Source organism: Theropithecus gelada, chromosome 9, assembly GCF_003255815.1.
Source record: "Theropithecus gelada isolate Dixy chromosome 9, Tgel_1.0, whole genome shotgun sequence".
Lineage (NCBI taxonomy): Eukaryota > Metazoa > Chordata > Mammalia > Primates > Cercopithecidae > Theropithecus > Theropithecus gelada.
In genome coordinates, this window is record NC_037677.1 from 46,910,777 (window position 1) to 46,930,770 (window position 19,994).

At 41.7% G+C, this 19,994-nt stretch overlaps 2 protein-coding genes across 2 annotated transcripts in view; both read right to left on the reverse strand.

Moving 5' to 3' along the window:
• Positions 1-7,769, reverse strand: part of LOC112631319 (arf-GAP with GTPase, ANK repeat and PH domain-containing protein 5-like) — a 42,493-nt gene extending 34,724 nt beyond the window's left edge. The window contains 4 exon segments of the mRNA XM_025396258.1: positions 3,001-3,080; positions 4,341-4,530; positions 5,730-5,936; positions 7,439-7,769. The gene's annotated coding sequence lies outside the window, so the exon portion shown is untranslated.
• The window catches only part of LOC112631324 (anthrax toxin receptor-like), a 724,187-nt gene that overhangs the window by 631,401 nt on the left and 72,792 nt on the right, over positions 1-19,994 (reverse strand).

Here is a 19,994-nt window from a genome sequence, read left to right on the forward strand (position 1 = left end):
TTGTATAACTCAAGTACTCAGAATTTTTTTTAAATAGCTATCAGTTTAGGATTAAGTCAAAAAACAGTAAGATTATGATGAATGGTAGTCTATAAGAAAATACAAGCAGATAAGGCCATTTTGTTTTGTTTTTTGTTTTTTTGAGACGGAGTCTTGCTCTGTTACCCAGGCTGGAGTGCAGTGGCGCGATCTTGGCTCACTGCAAGCTCTGCCCCCCGTATTCATGCCATTCTCCTGCCTCAGCCTCCCGAGTAGCTGGAACTACAGGCGCTCACCACCACGCCTGGCTTTTTTGCATTTTTTTAGTAGACATGGGGTTTCCCAGTGTTCACCAGGATGGTCTTGATCTCCTGACCTCGCGATCCGCCCACCTTGGCCTCCTAAAGTGCTGGGATTACAGGCGTGAGCCACCGCACCCGGCCAAGACCAGTTTTTAAAATTTGAGACACTTCAAAGATGCAAAATAATTTCAGAATTGATTCCTGGAAACTTCTACTTTTAATATTAAAGATAGTTGTTTTTATCTTTCCATGAATAACTAAAAATAACACAAAATGGAAATAGAAATGCCCATCTTTGATTAAACTAGGAAACATTCAAAACCTGAAACCACAGAATATATGAAATTGGGCTTGTAGGAAAGCACAGCTGCCACTGCAGACCGAGGCAGCAAGCAGAGCTCTCCAGCAACACTGGACCAGCTCAAACAACAGGTGGAAAATCCTCACACCACATCTGATGCCACAGAGTGCCAAGGGGCAAGCAGCTGGTTGTAGGGTCAGGAAGAACAGGAAGCAAACAGTCCCTCAGCTGCCAATCTTTGTCATCTAAGCCAGTGTACTCCCCTAATCCACACACACACGTACACACCCAAATCCATGCATTGTGTGTGTCTCTGCCATACTCAGGAGGCTTTGACAACCCAGAGCAGAGCAATCAACATAAGCTAGGCTAAATAAATTATGGTGCATCCATAGAATGGAATATTATATTAAAAAGGAGGAGGCAGAGCTACAGTACTTACTGATTATATACCTCCAAGACATATTACATGAAAAAAGCAAAGCACAGAAGAGTGTGTAAAATAAGCTACCATTTGTGTTTTTAAAGGGTGGCATGTGTGTTTATATGTATCTGGAAGGATACTGCTCTGCAGGGCCCTGAGAGACCAGCGGTTAGAGCAAGGAAAGAGAAAACGCGCACTGTGCGTACCCTGCATTAGTTAGAGTGCTTTACCAAATGTGTGTGCTCCTTTTGAAAATCTTAAAAAGATTCACATAGGCATCTCTCTCAATGATGGTTAAGAGGCTGGGAAGGGGAGCAGGGAGGGAGGGACAAGAGGGAAAGGTTAACAGGTACAAAAATACAGTTAGATAGAATAAATTCTAGCGTCCAACAGCACACTAGGGTGACTATAATTTATTATATAATTCAGAATAACGAAAAGAATGAAATTAAAATGCTCCTAATACAAAGAAATTATAAATGTTTGAAGTGATGATTTGATCATCACACATTGTATGCTTCTACCAAAATACTACATGTCCCCCATAAATATGTACAACTATTATGCGTCCATAATAACTAAAAATAAAAAAAAGTAAAGGCATCTCTTAACATGTATGTCTTTAAAATTAGAAACTTGCTACATTTTAAATGAAAGAGAAACAAATAACTTCTATGAACTATTTCAATCCTTTCAAGTATACAAGATTTAGTAATCTTTACACAACTTTACATTAATAACACTAATTTTTACTAATAGTAGCATAACATTTGAATGTTACTTAGTTTTCCGACATTACAACGGAACAACTTTAAAATCTGTACTACTTTTTCCTTTGTATTTTAGGAGTCTTCCTGGGTCAAAGTATAAAATCTGCAGCTCTAGAAAAAACTAAATAAAAATGAAAAAAAACAAGGTATCTGTCACCCCACACTTCCTAATCAATATGGCTTATCTTTGCTTTTTTTGCATTTTTTTTTTTTTCTGAGACAGAATTTCGTTCTTGTTGCCCAGGTTGGAGTGCAATGGCACAATCTCGGTTCACCACAACCTCCGCCTACCAGGTTGAAGCGATTCTCCTGCCTCAGCCTCCTAAGTAACTAGGATTCTAGGGATGCACCACTTCACCTGGCTAATTTTGTACTTTTAGTAGACATGGGGTTTCTGCATGTTGGTCTGGCTGGTCTTGAACTCCTGACCTCAGGTGATCCGCCCACTTCCGCCTCCCAAAGTGCTGGGATTACAGGCATGAGCCACTTCGTCTGGCGTTGTTTGTTGTTGTTGCTAATTTGTATTTTATTTTTCTAATTTAAAAGATAGTTAATAGAATATCAGGAATAGTGAACATTATCATTTCCATAAATGCAAGAGCGTGTACATTTTCCACACATTGAGTACTACCTAAATTTTCTATTGATAAACTCTGACCACTTCTTCAGGCAATTCATGTACTTACTTTAGCGTTATCATTAAGGATGAAGGTTCTAGAACCATCAAGAACAAGGGTCCCATCTTCACACAAGTTACTTAACTGCTGGGAGGCTCTATTTCATCTTATGTAAACTACAGATAATACCTACTCACCTCAAGTGTGTATCAAGGGTTTATGTAAGCTAAATTTGTAGAAAGCAGTTAGCATAGTGCCAGGAAGGGTCCAAGAAGAAATGGTACTTACTATGATATATTTGTACGTATATATGTATGCATGTTAATGAGCTCTTATTAGCTGTGTTCACTAAAGGTTTTCTCCATCCTGTGATTTGCTTTTAGATTTTGGAATACATTTCATTGTGCACATTCCATTTGTATTATTAATATAATAACATTTATTACTATTATTATTATCATCATCAATTCAGTCACATCTACTGTATCCCTGATGATGACCATGATTCCTTTAACAATCATAAAACTCTTTTCCCTTCACAGGGTAAATAACCTATCACAACGCTGTAAGTCTCCATCAGCACCCCAGGCTGCCCCTGCTGACTTACCAGATCTGCTGCTTTAGCCAGATCAACCATCATGTTAATGTCACACCCACATTCAATAATGGCGAGTCTGCGCTTTTTACCTATAACTGAAAAGATGAAATTTTTATTTTAAAAAGACCCTGAAAAAACTAACCATCAACTCTAATTTTCATTTTTTAATTGCATCCAGTAAAACACCATATACATTTACAGGAGTGTACCAGAAGTTCATTTTTATGGGCAAAAACTGGTAAAATAAAATAAATTCCATCGTGTTTTTCTTGCTGTGTTCTAAATTTAAGTAATATCAAAAGTATACCCAGATGAACAAAAGTGCTTGAACAGGGAAAATTCTGACTGGACAGGCTCCATGATAACCATGATCCTGCTGTTCAGCTGCGGGTGTCTTCACCTCTATCAAAACTTCCCATATTCCCACTATTGCTAAAAACATCCTCAAACATAATGCAACAGAATATTCATAACGATAATCATTTCTAAATTAAGGTAATAAGAAAATGATCAAGAAAATAGGGGCTGGGTACAGTGGCTTACGCCTTTGTCCCAGCACCTTGGGAGGCCAAGGCAGGTGGATCCCTTAAGTCCAGGAGTTTTGAGACAAGCCTGGGCCACATGGGGAAAGCCCATCTCTACAAAACCCCAAAAAAGAAAGGAAAAAAAAGAAAAATTAGACAGGTGTGGTAGCATACATTACTCAGGAGGCTATGGCAGGAGGACTGCTTGAGCTTGGGAGGTTGAGGCTGCAGTGAGCTGTAATCACACCACTGCATTCCAGCCTGTGCCACAGAGTAAGACTCTGTCTAAAAAAAAAGGAAAAGAAAGTATGGATGCTCCAAAGATTTAAAAAAGTCTCAATCCAACTATGTTACTGCAATAACAAGAGATTTCAGAGTGTGCACTGCCATTCTACCACCAGAAGTTTGTTTCATCTTCCCTCAAACTTCGAAAGGTCAGCATCTCCCAAAGCAAATTCTGATAAGAAAAAGAGAAAACATGCACTTTCACCAGCATGTGGCTTCATAAGGGCAAGCATGTGCACCTGGCACATAGGAGGTACGTGCTCTCTGTTAAATGATGTGTTCACAGTACCAGGCCTGCTAGGCCCTTCCAAGGAACATGCTTGGCAAAGCCACAGAGCAGTCAGGATAAGATACGTATCACATCCTTATCTCTGGGAACTTACCCTTTTCTGAAGTTACAGCTAACTTAGTAAAAGTATAAGAGAGATAGCACGATATGACAATATTTAACATGCTCCATTCAAGAAAACAACAAACACACGCATGTCCCTCAGATGACAACAGTCACGCCAACTCTGTGTCTGCGGCAGCATCTTCTACCTGACACGATCGTCACAGGGCCTCTGATCTCGGTAAACTTCTACTGGGTGAAGTTCCAAATGAGGCATTATATCAAAGAGGTCTTTCCAACTTTGGAGGCCCCATCACCACTGCCACTATTGGTGGGGGCTCTAGTGGAGTTTGATCAACTACTGGAATATGATGCTTTTTTGTCTTCAAATCCTGAGCCCTATTCATTAAAGAAAAAAAAAAGTAAACTCAGTCTCAAAATAGAGTAAAAGGTATCAACCTTATAAGTAGACTTTTTTTGGTATACTTATAGATATGAGTACTTTCATATATTTCATAGAGAGTACAAAACAATATGTAAATATAATTAACCTGTCAATTATTAACTTCTGACCCCCATCCAAATAATTACTGTTCAATAAAGATGTAACAAGATGACTTCAATAATATAGAGATGAAAATTAAATACTCCTTAAATCTGACTGTTTTAGGAGTGATTTTAATCGTTTTTTAAAAACCAAAAGGTAAATACCGAGGCAGTGCATCATAACAGATAAGAGCAGAGGCTCTGGAGTTAAATTTGGCTCTCCTACTTACTGGTTATATGATTGGAGGTAACTTGTTCTCTTGACCTCAGTTTTCTTGTCCATAAAATGAGGGCAGGAATGATTCCTACTCTGGTAAGGCTGCTGGAAGGATTTAGTTGAATAATATTTAAAGCCCACTGCTAAGAATATCACAAGGACTCACTAAATAAAGCTATGTTAGTATTACATATTGTAATTTTTGTATTTTATATTACAACTTTGTAAAAGTTGGAGGGAAAAAGCACACTTATCATCACTGTAGAAACAGTTTAAAGTTTAGGAAGAAACAAATTCTATAAATTCTTGTATTTTGGGCAAGAAACACCAACCAGGCCGGGCGCGGTGGCTCAAGCCTGTAATCCCAGCACTTTGGGAGGCCGAGGCGGGCGGATCACGAGGTCAGGAGATCGAGACCATCCTGGCTAACATGGTGAAACCCCGTCTCTACTAAAAATACAAAAAACTAGCCGGGCGTGGTGGCGGGCGCCTGTAGTCCCAGCTACTTGGAGGCTGAGGCAGGAGAATGGCCTGAACCTGGGAGGCGGAGCTTGCAGTGAGCCGAGATCGCGCCACTGCACTCCAGCCTGGGTGACACAGCGCGAGACTCCGTCTCAAAAAAAAAAAAAAAAAGAAACACCAACCAGTGTGCAGATGCAGGAGGCAAGGCAGCTTCTATGGGAAGGCTTCTCATGTTTTAGTAAAAGCCACACAGCATGCATCTGCATGTCCTTTGGAGCTGGACTAGACTTGTGACTCCAAATGTCACCTGTGAGAGGCTCCTGCTATTTAAAAAGAATCAAAGGAAGAACCATCAGGCTATAGCTAAACACACCTGTGAAAGTATCGCGCCATCCCCACAGCAGACTGAACTGCAAAGCTTTGGGATTTCTCTTCTGGGCATCTTCTTCGTCTCCTAGCTGGAGATCCTGCAGATGCCGCTTCTTTTTCTTTGCAGCTTTGGGTCCATTGTTTTTCTTTCTGTGTTTCTCTGGTCCTTAGTTTCCATAGTGGCTACTTACCAATAACAAGTAACAGTAACCTACAAGGAAGAAGGTTGGGGTAAGGAGGTGGGAGAGCATTTTACAATCCAGTGAATACACAGGGGAAAACATTAAATTTCATGTATTTCTTTATGAAGAGATGATGTATTTGTTCACTGAACAAGGATAGGAACTGCTTAACCATCCCCAATTTCATTTCTCTCTGTTATGCTATAAATTAGATGAGTTACCTCTGCTAAGGTTACATTTTATGGTTAAGTTACTTTTTATTGATCTTAAGTGTCAACATCAGCACTATTTCTGCAAGGATGGAAATATTCTATATCTGTACTTTTCAGCTATTTAGCCTTCAGCCACATGTGGTTACTTAAAACATATTTAGAGAAACTGAAAAAATGAATTTTTAATTAATTTCATTCTAACTCTAAATAGTCACATGTGGCTACCATACTGGACAGCTCATACCTAGATATCAACCAGACTAATGAAGTGGTTTCCTAACTTAAACTAAAACTTAAATTTTAATAAAAAATTTAAAACCTTTTTTTGAACTTCCAATATGATCACAGTATTACTTTTAGTACCTGTTGACTCTGTAAAACTCCTAAATTACAGCTCATCTACATACATTTGAAAAATAGTAGTATCTGTATGTATGAGATATGACTAGTTCTAGATGACGCCTGGAGACCCCATGGACTTAGAGAGACCCTTCCAGTGATTTCTGAGGTACCAGGGAATCTGTGGCCAATAAATTGGTAATCACTGAATTAGTGAGTTTTTTAAGGATATGGGGCTGCATAAAATCTGACAGCTTAATTGAAAAAAAGCGGAGCAGGGTGCCATTTCATTCAATTAAGGTCCTGTACTAATTCCATTTAATAAACTTTTGTGTCTCTGATGTGCTAGCCACTGGGCCAGTAAATGGATATAGCTATGATCTGACTGGCAGAGAAAATCCAAACTAGTGTCTTCCGTGCCATGCAATGAGGGCTACATTGGAAGGCTGCACAGGATGCTACTGGAGCATAGATGTGAGTCAGAGACTTCCCACAGCCACACAAACGAGCGGAAACAGAAAGTCTTTATATATCATCATATTGTCAAGGAACACCGGCCGGGAGTTAGGAGGGCTGGGAACTAGGAACGCTTTGAAACTGAATAGCTGTGTGATTTCAGAGATCATGTTGCTTCTCTATTTTAGTTCCGAACTTGTACTAATATTTCTCTCCCTTTTGCTTTTGGTGGGAAAAGCACAATTTGGGGTCAACAGATTCGGCTCACGTCGCCAGGAAACGACGTCTCCAGGACATCTTCCCTCCCAGTCCGGGCTCTCTGCAGGGATTCATCCCGTCACTCTCCCAACGACCCCCGGGGCACACCGCCAGCAGATGCTCGGGAGCAAAGATGAGTCGGAGGACCGGGGGAGGACCTTCCCAAGCGCACGACTCGCGATCTTCCCAGTGCCCCAGGGCCAGGGACCCCACCGCCGCCTACCCCAGCCCACCGCCGCCTATCCCAGTCCGCCGCACCACCGAACCTGCTCACGACTACGACTTCGCAGGTCCGCTTGGACACCGCCGGAAACGGAAAATCACAGTGGCGCCGACTCGGCGGAGGGAAACAAGAAGACAGAAAGAAGAGACCGGCGCCTGGAGGACGTTTAGGGGAGAGCTGGAGGAAAGACCCCCCGACAGCTGAGTGCGAGCGCCGGCGCCGTCTGCGCAGTGCGTTGCGCCGGGACCACGTCCCTGCTGATTCCGCCACACCCTGCTCTCGGAATCCGCTGTCTCAACTCCCGCGGTAGCACTCCCTAGTTGCGTACACCGAGCTCGCCCGAGTCCCCGCTGAAGGGTAGGGCAGCTGTGCGACCTGGCTCGGGTTACTTGGTGCCCTGCAAAAAGCCAGAAGGAGACTCATTTAGCAGTGAGCTCTGAGTGTGGTCTCCTGTTCTTTTTTTTTTTTTGAGACGGAGTCTCACTGGATCACCCAGGCTGGACTGCAGTGGCGCGATTTCGGCTCACCACAACCTCTGCCTCCCGGGTTCAAGAGATTCTCCTGCCTCAGGCTCCCAAGTAGCTGGGATTACAGGCGCCTGTCATTAGCCCGGCTAATTTTTTTGTATTTTTAGTAGAGTTGGGATTTCACCATGTTGGCCAGGCTGGTCTCAGGTGATCCACCCTCCTCGACCTTCCAAAGCGCTGGGATTACAAGCGTGAGTCACCGCGCCCAGCCGGTCTCTTGTTCTGTTTAAGCAAGACACTACATTGAGTAGTGCAAAGCAGTGGACATTATGTTGTTTGTAGCTCATTCTCAGTGCTAACAGCAAGAGAAAGTCTTGTGAAGCACGCCCCCCTTGAACTATACTGGTACGCAATTTTCCTTCTTTAAGTGATAAGCAATCTAAAATCAAGGCCTACAGGAAGGACGCTTGTTACTCATTTCTAAATGTGAACTGGAACGTGCCGCCCTTTTTCTCCTAGCCCCACCTAGAAGTGCAGTGTTGGTGGGAGAATGTATTCTTCTCTGGGCTTTCAGGACCATTACTTATGCTGGGGGAGCCTGGCAGTTGGCGCCAGGCCTGACCCCAGACAGTATTTCCTTCAGCGCCAGCATTTGCATTCTCACTGTTGAAAAGCATTTGGCACTCAGTTTGCATTTCTGTATTCATAAGTGTTAATTACTCATGAAAGCAAATTGTGGGAAAACTAATTTTATAAATCACTTTACTAGATTGCGTTTTCCTTCCTTGCTTTCATCCTTTTTGTTGGTAATTATACAAATAATATAATTCTAAGTTCTCTGTGTAAAAATATTTAAACAATACAGATAAAGAACAGATCACTTTTTAATTCAGCCAGCTGGAACGTTAGGGATATGTTGGGAGTTAGGGGTTTGGTGTGAAGTAAGGCATTTTATTTTGTTTACATGGATAGCAAATTGCTTCAACAAGTTTATTGACTATTTCATACTTTTGCCACTGACTTAAAATTTTATATGGATTTTCATTTTGTATTGATTGCCTGTATAAAATAAGACTGTAGTTTCTCCTGCTCCACTGGTGAGTTTACTCTGCAGTGTTCCGGTGGCCATGTTTATAGTATATTTGATGCCTTCGAAGGGAAGCCCTCCTGAGCCCTATTCTTCTTTTTTTTAATTACACCTGTTTCTGAACAAGAATATATGCACATCTTCAGTTGAAAAGGACAGAAAGATGGGTGGTGAAGACTGCTAACCCCATCTCCACTTTGCAGAGCTAACCACTGCTACCAAAGATACTCTGCTCACACAGAAGCAGAGACTCTCATCCTCACATACCTTTCTAAAAATACTTCATTAAATAGTTTCATTAGTCTACTCTTAGATGAACTTGGATATCATGTTATATTAAGTATCAAGTTATATTAAAAACTTCCTTTTTAAATAGTGACAGAAGACAACTGTGAGTCTTCCCATCCAAGAAAATTGTAAAGCCTCTTCCTGTCTCAAGCTCTGTTTTGGTGACATGCTCAAGTTTATAGTAGATTTTAAGACACTCGTGAATGGGATTTGTATGTGCCTTGATTTAGTAGAGCTTAAATACTTGTTGAAGGAATGATAGCTTTAGGCTGAGCTAACTCTACTTTTGTGATGTTATTTTTACTTACTTGATGTTCAATCCCTACACTGTTTTTTCCGTCAGAAAATATAGTCTACTTTGCTGAGCATGGTGCCTCATGCCTGTAATCCCAGCACTTTGGGAGGCTGAGGTGGGTGGATCACCTGAGGTTGGGAGTTCGAGACCAGCCTGAGCAACATGGAGAAACCCTGTCTCTACTAAAACTGCAAAATTAGCCGGGCGTGGTGGCACATGCCTGCAATCCCAGCTACTCGGGAGGCTGAAGCAGAAGAATTGCTTGAACCTGGGAGGCAGAGGTTGCGGTGAGCCAAGATCACGCCATTGCACTCCAGCCTGGGCAACAAGAGTGAAACTCTGTCTCGAAAAAAAAAAAAAAAAAGAAAATATAGTCTTTTTTCTGAAAAAGTGAGTGTTGTCCCTATTGGTAAAAGTGTACCTTAAATACATTCATACACACTCCTAATTAGCATTAAATGAGAATGTGCTTTGACTTTAATTCATTATATTTGTTCAACAGAGAAATTGGACTTGACATTTCATTCTTTCAATTACTCCCTCTTAGAGGATATTAATGCACATGCCTGTGTTACTGGTAAACCCATCAGCCAAGGGGGCATCCATGGACGCATCTCTGCTACTGGCTGTGGCGTCTTCCATGGGTTTGAAAACTTCATCAGTGAAGCTTCTTACATGAGCATTTTAGGAATGACACCAGGGTTTGGAGATAAAATATTTGTTGTTAAGGTAAAAAAAAAAAAAAAGTTTCTTTAATAACTGATAGACATTAAGTATAGTTTTTAATGTTTTTAGAATTGTAATTTTAAAATTCAGTTATCTCGCATCTCTTAAATTTAGAATGGTGGTTTCCAGAGTAATGGATCTTTTGTTTTTTGAACCTTGCTATGATTCATGTAACTACAACTGATTTAAGTATCTCTCAAGTAGATGTGAAACTATTACCAACTCTCACCAAATTCAACCAAAATATTGGTCAGTATTCAAACTTGAAATTGTATCTAGAAGGGCAAGTCTCTTAACATAACTCTCTAAGTTTTGTAAGTATATAGAAAGGTTTACACATTGACCCAAATTTGTTTGATGTGTTAACATGTATTTTACTTAGGAGAATCTTAATTAAGTTGAAATAATTTTACAACAGAAGTTGTAGCTGGGCATGGTGGCTCATGCCTGTAATCCCAGCATTTTGGGAGGCCAAGGCGAGTGGATCACTTGAGGCCAGGCGTTTGAGACCAGCCTGGCCAACATGGTAAAATGCCATCTCTACTAAAAATAGAAAAATTGGCTAGGCATGATGGTGGCGCCTGTAATCCCAGCTACTTGGGAGGCTAAGGCAAGAGAATCACTTGAACCTGGGAGACCGAGGCTACAGTGAGCCGAAATTGTGCCATTGCACTCCAGCCTGGGCAACAGAGTCTCACTCTATTGCCCAGGCTGGAGTGCAGTGATGCAATCTCGGCTCACTACAGCCTCCACCTCCCAGGTTCCAGCGATTCACCTGCCTCATCCTCCCAAGTAGCTGGGATTGCAGGCATGGGACATCACACCTGACTAATTTTTGTTTTTTTTTTTTTTTTTTTTTTTTTTGAGACGGAGTCTGGCTCTGCCACCCAGGCTGGAGTGCAGTGGCCGGATCTCGGCTCACTGCAAGCTCCGCCTCCCGGGTTTACGCCGTTCTCCTGCCTCAGCCTCCCGAGTAGCTGGGACTACAGGCGCCAGCCACCACGCCCGGCTAGTTTTTTGTATTTTTTAATAGAGACGGGGTTTCACTATGTTGGCTGTGGCTGGTCTCGAACGCCTGATCTCAAATGGTTCACCTGCCTCAGCCTCCCAAAGTGCTGGAATTACAAGTGTGAGCCACCATGCCCAATCATCACATTCTTAAACAGAGAATTTTATTATTGAAGAGAAACCAGTTAGTACATTGTTTCTTTTGGCAAAAGAATTTTGAGAATTGCTTCTAAATGAACAGAGTGTGGATTTACATTGGTCAAAATATGACTCTTGCTGTCTATACCAGGACTTTAATTTTTGTGTCATGGATAATTGTTCTTCACAGGGATTTGGTAATGTGGGCCTACACTCTATGAGATATTTACATCGTTTTGGTGCTAAATGTATTGCTGTTGGTGAGTCTGATGGGAGTATATGGAATCCAGATGGTACTGACCCAAAGGAACTGGAAGACTTCAAATTGGTATTAATACATTTTTATGGCATAGACACTAAATATAAACATTTAAACTCTGGTACAGCTATTAATTGTGATTTTCAATCAATGGCAGCAACATGGGTCCATTCTGGGCTTCCCCAAGGCAAAGCCCTATGACGGAAGCATCTTGGAGGCCGACTGTGACATACTGATCCCAGCTGCCAGTGAGAAGCAGTTGACCAAATCCAACGCGCCCAGAGTCAAAGCCAAGGTGACAACATTATAAAAACCAGAACTAACATTATCAATGTGAATGACGTCAGGGGGTCATAGAAGAATCTGATTGAGTTTTCTCTTTCTTTTTAGCAGCTTTATTGGCATATATTGTACATACCATACACTTCCCCCATTTAAAGTAAATAATTTAATGGCTTTTAGCGTCCTGCACAGAGTTGTGCAACCATTACCAAAAAAATGTATCTGCCTGACACTCCTGTAAAAAAAAAAAAAAAAAAACCTAGATAAATAGAAAAGTAAAAGGTAGTTTTATACACTTTGCAGAGCAAAATAACTTCTATTAATTTAATTTTAACTGAAACTGTGCTTCTCCCCACATATGAACACATGTTCATTTATGCACATCTCTTGCCCTCAGTGGAGGGGATTTGACGGTGTTGTTGGCATTTTTCTATGTTCCTGACTCTCTTGCAGATCATTGCTGAAGGTGCCAATGGGCCAACAACTCCAGAAGCAGACAAGATCTTCCTGGAGAGAAACATGGTTATTCAAGTGGGTCATCTATATTGATTAGGCTTTATATGTATTTAGTAATTGTCTTTTGCAAGGAATTTGGAGGAAGACAGGAATTATTAGTCTCCTAAGTGTTGGGGTCCGCGTGTTTCCTAAACAAAGGAATGAACACACAAGACAACACAAGACAAGACAAACATGGCGGCCGCGCCGAATGGCGCGCTCCGCTTTATTTTATACTGTCGTTTGTGGAATGTTGCCAAGTCACAAGACACATTGTTGTTTTTCTGACCTTTCCCTGACTTTCTGGATTTTCAAGATGTTTACATATAAACAGGCCCCCAACGCCCTGCTTCGTTTGCAAGAGCAGGACTTGTCGGGAACGCCCTGGGAACGCCCTGCTTTGTTTGCGAGAGTAGGACTTATGGGGAACACCCTGTTTGTGAGCACGTAGTCCTCTACACCTAAGCTCTAGTGAATTCATCTTTATTTCACTTTTGAGAAAATATAGTAGAAGCATGGTTAATTCTAAGCTTGTCACTTTTCACCATGATCTAAACATTTATTCCAATTTCACGATCTTTACTGAATGTCTTTAACCTTCTAAGAGTCTGGTTACAGAAATGTGTGCTGTGTTAGAAACACTATTCTAACTTAAGTTCTAAGATTTTCTGTATGATTCCTAACCTTATGCATTTCAAGTGCCCCTTCTGGCTTTACTCAGAAAACGAATATGAGGCACACATGCTCAGGTTTTTTAGCAGGTAAGCATTAGTCTACACCAAAAAGTTATTAGAAATTAGTGTGGGCTTGGGATGCATTTTAAAGAACCCCCTTTGCTGAAAGCACTTGAGACATTTAATGTGACTGAAATGGGCTACCCTTAGGTAGGAGAAAGAATCCTGTCTTCTGAGAGGCCCTGTGGACGGTCCAATCCAACTGCTTGGTGGGCAAGCCATTTAGTCTGAGAACTTCTGGTAGAGAAGAGGCTCTAACCAAAGATTATTAACATTCATTGATTAATAAGCCAAACAATGATTTTTTCCCCCTAAATAGAAAAAGCGTTAGATGGAATTAGGCGAGGTGGGGAGGAGTGTTAAATTAAGTGTGAAATTCCTGATACTAGCTAAAATATATTTGTGATAGTTGAAGTTCAGTCTACCTTGGTATTGAAGTTAAGGTCTTAGGTTCATTTTAAGCTTTTACTAAAACCATCGTCTTCTAATTCTTTGGTGTCTTATTTTTGTGTATAGGATCTCTACTTGAATGCTGGAGGAGTGACAGTATCTTACTTTGAGTGGCTGAAGAATCTAAATCATGTCAGCTATGGCCGTTTGACCTTCAAATATGAAAGGGATTCTAACTACCACTTGCTCAGTGAGTGTCGATAATCTTGTTCACCAAAACTCATCTTTTGAGCCAGCTAAAAGGCTGTAAAAAGGTCTGCTTAAGAGAACTTATCCCTTTGGGAAAGAATTGAGTCTTAGAAAAGAAAATAATATTTTGTCTCATGAAACTTAGACCAAAAATGCAAAATGTCTTTCTGGATATTAACTCTCCCATATACTTATATCCAGATTTTTATTCTGTGATGTAATGTTCGCAGAATATAATCTACAAATTAATTTTTTTTTCCTTTTTTGAGACAGAGTCTCTCTCTGTCGTCCAGGTTGGAGTGCAGTGGTGCGAACTCAGCTTACTGCAGCCTCCGCCTCCCAGGTTCAAGCAATTCTCCTGCCTCAGCCTCCCAAGTAGCTAGGACTATAGGCATATGCTGCCATAGCTGGCTAATTTTTGTATTTTTAGTAGAGATGGGGTTTCACCATGTTGGTCAGGATTGTCTTGATCTCCTGACCTCATGATCCACCTGCCTCAGCCTCCCAAAGTGCTGGGATTACAGGCATGAGCCACCACGCCCAGCCAATAATATTTATTTAAGTGTGATTTTAAAACCCCACTGTCAATACTCAGTTCTGTCTCTGGTTGCTCTTAGTAAAGGCCTGTCTAGTGTCAAGAATTGTTTTTGAGACTCCTGATGAGAATACTTGTTTTTCTTTGACTAGAGTAAGCTCCACAGTTAAGAGCAGAATTTCTCATCAAGCTGAAATAAGACCAAGACCTCCTACTGAGCTTCTCTACTCAGCCCACTGTGAGAATCTGGGTGAAGTGTTCCATCTGTTTCCTTTTCTTTTTCCCCCAGCATTTTCTTTTTAATAGAGCCAAGGAAAAACCCTGGTAATGGGTGTTATGGAAACAGAGCAGTGACCTAAATCCACATTTATATAGGAAATTGACAATAATGCGTTTTATTCCTTCTTGACTGAGTTTTTTTTTTTTTTTTTTTTTTTGAGGCAGAGTTTCATTCTTGTTGTCCAGGCTGGAGTGCAATGGCACAATCTCAGCTCGCTACAACCTCTGCCTCCCTGGTTCAAGTGATTCTCCTGCCTCAGCCTCCCAAGTAGCTGGGATTACAGGCAGGCATCACCATGCCCAGCTAATTTTGTGTTTTTAGTAGAGGCAGCATTTCACCATGTTGGTCAGGCTGGTCTCAAACTCCTGACCTCAAGTGATCCACCTGCCTCAGCCTCCCAAAGTGCTGGGATTACAGGCGTCAGCCACCGCGCCCGGCCCTTCTTGACTGAGTTTTAAGTGATTAACGCTTTTATGTCATTAGAATTCTCTGTACGTTTTTGGGTTACAGTTATTGTTTGGGACTACTTTTGATTCTACTTCATTTTTCTTTTCTGTTAGCAGTATCTTGATCTCTCTCTCCTTTTTTTTTTTTTTTTCCATAGTGTCTGTTCAAGAGAGTTTAGAAAGAAAATTTGGAAAGCATCGTGGAACTATTCCCATTGTACCCACAGCAGAGTTCCAAGACAGGATATCGGTGAGTGTGCTCACCCCACAGTTGTACTTTACACATGCTCCCTGCTCTTTTGTTCAGGCAGAGCTGGTTAGATGGATTTCATTTATGGCATAGTCTTTGTAATTAGCTTGACAGTAAGTGTGTGACATGTGTGTTTTTTATCTTCCCTTTTCATTACATTCTAAAACTGGAGTAAGAATCCTAATGACTACTGACAAATTTAAAATAAATAAATTTGGTATTTTTCACACACATGTTTTAACAGTGAAGGATTATTATGTACTTTAATTATTTTAAGCTTCAGAGAAATAGGAAGAATTGAAAAGTAAGCATTAGATTGAACTATATGGGAGTCCAAGAGTTTGAGACCAACCTGGGGAACATAGCGAGTCCCCATCTCTATAGAAAGAAAGCAAGAGGCCAGGCTCGGTGGCACACACCTGTAATCCCAGCACTTTGGGAGGCCAAGGCTGGGAGATCACGAAGCCAAGAGATAGAGAGCATCCTGGCCAACATGGTGAAACCCCGTCTCTACTAAAAATATAAAAATTAGCCGGGTGTGTTGGCACTTACCTGTAGTCTCAGCTACTCGGGAGGCTGAGGCAGGAGAATCACTTGAACTTGGGAGGTAGAGGTTGCAGTTAGCCAAGACTGTGTCACTGCGTTCTAGCCTGGGCCACAGAGAGAGACTCCGTACCCCTCCTCCACAAAAAGAAAAGAAAGGAGGAAGGGAGGAAAAAGGGAGAGAGGGATGGAGGAAAGAAAACTTCTTTACCAGTAAATGATGGAAGACGTGAAAAACAAAAGTCCATAGCACATAAACCTGGTGAAAACATTTATCCTCATTGTTAGAGAAATACAAAGTTAAAAAGGGTTTTTAAAAATGTATTAACAAAAACAATGAATGGATCTTATGTTCACCATGTATATGGTGAAATAGTTGTACCTATATTGTAGTGACAGTGCACATTGGTGCAGCTCTTTGGAAAATGTGAAGTTATTAAAGTGTTCCTGCCCTTTGGTGCTATGAAAATCTCCCCTCTGGGAATTTATCCTAAGAAAATAATTCAAAAGACGAGAAACCACTCCATGCACGATGATGCTGTTGAAACTATGTGTAGGCCAGATATGGTGGCTCATGCCTCTAATCCCAGCATTTTGGGAGACCAAGGCAGGTGGATCACCTGAGGTCAGGAGTTCGAGACCAGCCTGGCCAACATGGCGAAACTCCATCTCTACTAAAAATACAAAACTAGCTGGGAATGGTGGCACCTGAAGTCCCAGCTGCTTGGGAGACTGAGGAAGGAGAATTGCTTGAACCCAGGAGGCGGAGGTTGCAGTGAGCCAAGATCGTCCTGTTGCACTCCAGCCTGGGCAATAAGAATGAAACTCCGTCTCAAAAAAAAAAAAGAATCTATGTGTAGATAGTTTTTAAATTTGGTTTCATTTGAAGTCCAGGGGCAGGAAAATGGCTGAGTTATATCTTATAATATATCTTCTTAGGAAATATACAGTCATAGTTTAAGAATATATTGCAATGACTAAGTTGTATCTTATGAAATATTCAGTAATGGAAAATAGTTCTGAGACTATATTGCAACATGGGAAAAAGTTAAAGGTTTTGTTTAAAAGAAAGAAAAAATGCTTTAGCCATTCTAGGTACTAACTGTTCCCCTCAGTAAACTTTCCTTTTTCCTAGAGTGATGTCTTTGTTCTGGTCCTTCTATCTGGAATACACACATCCCCTCCCTGCTTAAGTGTCACTGCAGTTCTGTGGCTGTCTCTGAAAGTCTCCTGTGTGCCACTGTTTCATACATGACATCCATCCCGAGTGGCAAGTAGTGCATTGGAAGGGCTTGCGCTCTCTCCTATATCAGCAGTTTTCTCTCCTCTGAGTCATTCCCCTCAGCTTACCAAATGCTGTTTTAAAAAATGTATAAATCTTAATCCCACTTCCCTTCCCAGTACTGCCATTTGTTTCCTGTATATCAAACCTCCTTGGAAGAGTTGTATATACTCAGCCTCCAATTCTTTACTTGAACCTACTCCACCAAGACTATTCTTGTCAAGACAGCCAGTGACACCAGCATTGCCAAATCCAATAGCTATTTTCAGTCCTCATCTTGCTTACCTGTCAGCAGTTCTTGTCACAGATGACACTCCCACCTTGAAACAATTTCTTCTCTTAGCTTCCAGGATACCACCTTCTCCTGGTTTTCTTCCTACCTCACTGAACATTTCTTCTCTATTGCCTCTTGCTGGTAACTCTTCAACTCTCCACTCTCCTAACATTGGAAGGCCTGAGTCCCTAAACAACTTCTCTGTCTAGATTGAAAACTTCAGTGATCCACTTAGCCTCGTGGTTTTAAGACTATGTATATACAACTCTCTTCCCACTAGAATATAAAGTCTGTGAGAGCAGAATTTTGATTTTATTCTGTAGGGTCCCCTAGTACCTGGAAGAGTATGTAATCAATAAGTGTCCAAACTACATCAGTGACCCATTTTAAGTTGTTATTGGGCATATGTGTTTTGTGGCTCTGTATGTCACCTTAAGAGTGGTAGTGAGTTAATTGTCCTTAATTTTTTAGAAAGCATTCCAAGAAAGAAATTAGGAAAGAGAGAAGCTGACTTGATGGTGGAGGCCCTGAGTCATACACAATGGAGCGTTCTACCAGGGTATGTGTGCAGATGCTGTTTGCCTTCCTGCCAGTCACATGAAGTGCAACTCAACCGTGTTATCTCAGCCACCAGACTGTGTGTGCTGATAGAAAATGGCAATCTGGGCCGGGCACGGTGGCTGACACCCGTAATCCCAGCACTTTGGGAGGCTGAGGCGGGCGGATCTCAAGGTCAGGAGATCGAGACCATACTGACTAACATGGTGAAACCTCGTTTCTACTAAAAATACAAAAAATTAGCCAGGTGTGGTGGTGGGCGCCTGTGGTCCCACCTACTCGGGAGGCTGAGGCAGGAGAATTGCTTGAACCTGGGAGGCGGAGCATGCAGTAAGCTGAGATCGCGCCACTGCACTCCAGCCTGGGCAGCAGAGCAAGACTCCCTCTCAAAAAATAAAAAAGAAAATAGCAGTCTGTTCAATGCTCCTCATTTGTGTGTAGCAAAACATGTGCTTTTTCAGTCTCAGATGATGAGCAGTTTTTTTAGAGTCTTCAAATATGTTTATGAGGCTTTGGAAAGAAATAATAAGGCTGATTTAGGAGGTAATGATGTTGGCAGCTAGCCCAATATCGAGTAGTTAGCCAAATTGGGTTGTAGCTCAGTGCGCCACTATGTTATAGCTATAGGAAGCTACCTTATTGTAGAATTTGGTATAAGCAAAAGTCACTTTGACTGCTTGATCCCTACTTTAAGGCTTCAACCACAGTTTGAGTCCCGTTTTCCTAATTTCTTCTTGGGTTCAGATTCTATCTGCTTGGATTTATGATGAAATAGCATAGCAGATATTGATGATGAAGATGGTGCTTAGTGCTATTGTTTTTCTTGTTAATTTTTGATTGAGATAGGGTTTATGTGGTATAAATTCATCTTTTTAAAGTATACAATTTGGCATCCTTTATTATATATACTAGCCATCACCACTATAGAATTCTAGAACATTTTCTTCATCCTCTTCTTTTTTTGTTTTTTTGAGACGGAGTCTTGCCCTGTTGCCCAGGCTAGAGTGCAGTGGCGCAATTTCAGCTTACTGTAACCTCCGCCTCCCGAGTTCGAGCAATTCTTGTCCCTCAGCCTCCCAAGTAACTGGGATTAGCGGTGTGAGCCAACACGCCCAACTAATTTTTGTTTTTGTTTTGTTTTGTTTTTTGAGATGGAGTCTCGCTCTGTTGCCCACCTGGAGTGGTGCAATGGTGCGATCTCGGCTCACTGCAACCGCCGCCTCTTGGGTTCAAGCAATTCTCCTGCCTCAGCCTCCAGAGTAGCTGGGATTACAGGCATCCACCCCAACGCCTGGCTAATTTTTTTGTATTTTTAGTAGAGATATGGTTTCACCATGTTGGTCAGGCTGGTCTTGAACTCCTGACCTCAAGTGATCCGCCAGCCTTGGCCTCCCAAAGAGCTGGGATTACAGGTGTGAGCCACCGTGCCCGGCCTATTTTTATATTTTTAGTAGAGATGTGGTTTCACCATGTTGGTGAGTCTGGTCTTGAACTCCTGACTTCAAGTGGTCTGCCCACCTCAGCCTCCCAAAGTGCTGGGATTACAGGCGTGAGCCACTGCACCCAGCCACCCCATTGTTAGGTCCAGAGAATTAGGCCCTCCTGCCTAGAGGTTCTACAGTAGTTTGTCTTTGGCTGCCCAAGTCCTGCCTTGAAACACTGAGAAGGTAACTTGGACCAGGCCTGTCTGGGCCTTGTGTGTTTTTGGCCTGGTCCCTTGAGTCAGGATCATCTTCACTGCATTTTCTCTTTCTTTTCAGCAAATTATGTGCACAGCCATGAAGTATAACCTGGGATTGGACCTGAGAACAGCTGCCTATGTCAATGCCATTGAGAAAGTCTTCAAAGTGTACAATGAAACTGGTGTGACCTTCACATAGATGGATCGTGGCTGACTTCCTCACTACCCTCTTCACCTGTAACTTCTGCAGACCTATCACAAGTTTACATGTAACCACAGAAATCCCTTTCTCTCCTGACTCAGTAATAATGGATACCATTCTCAACAAGTCA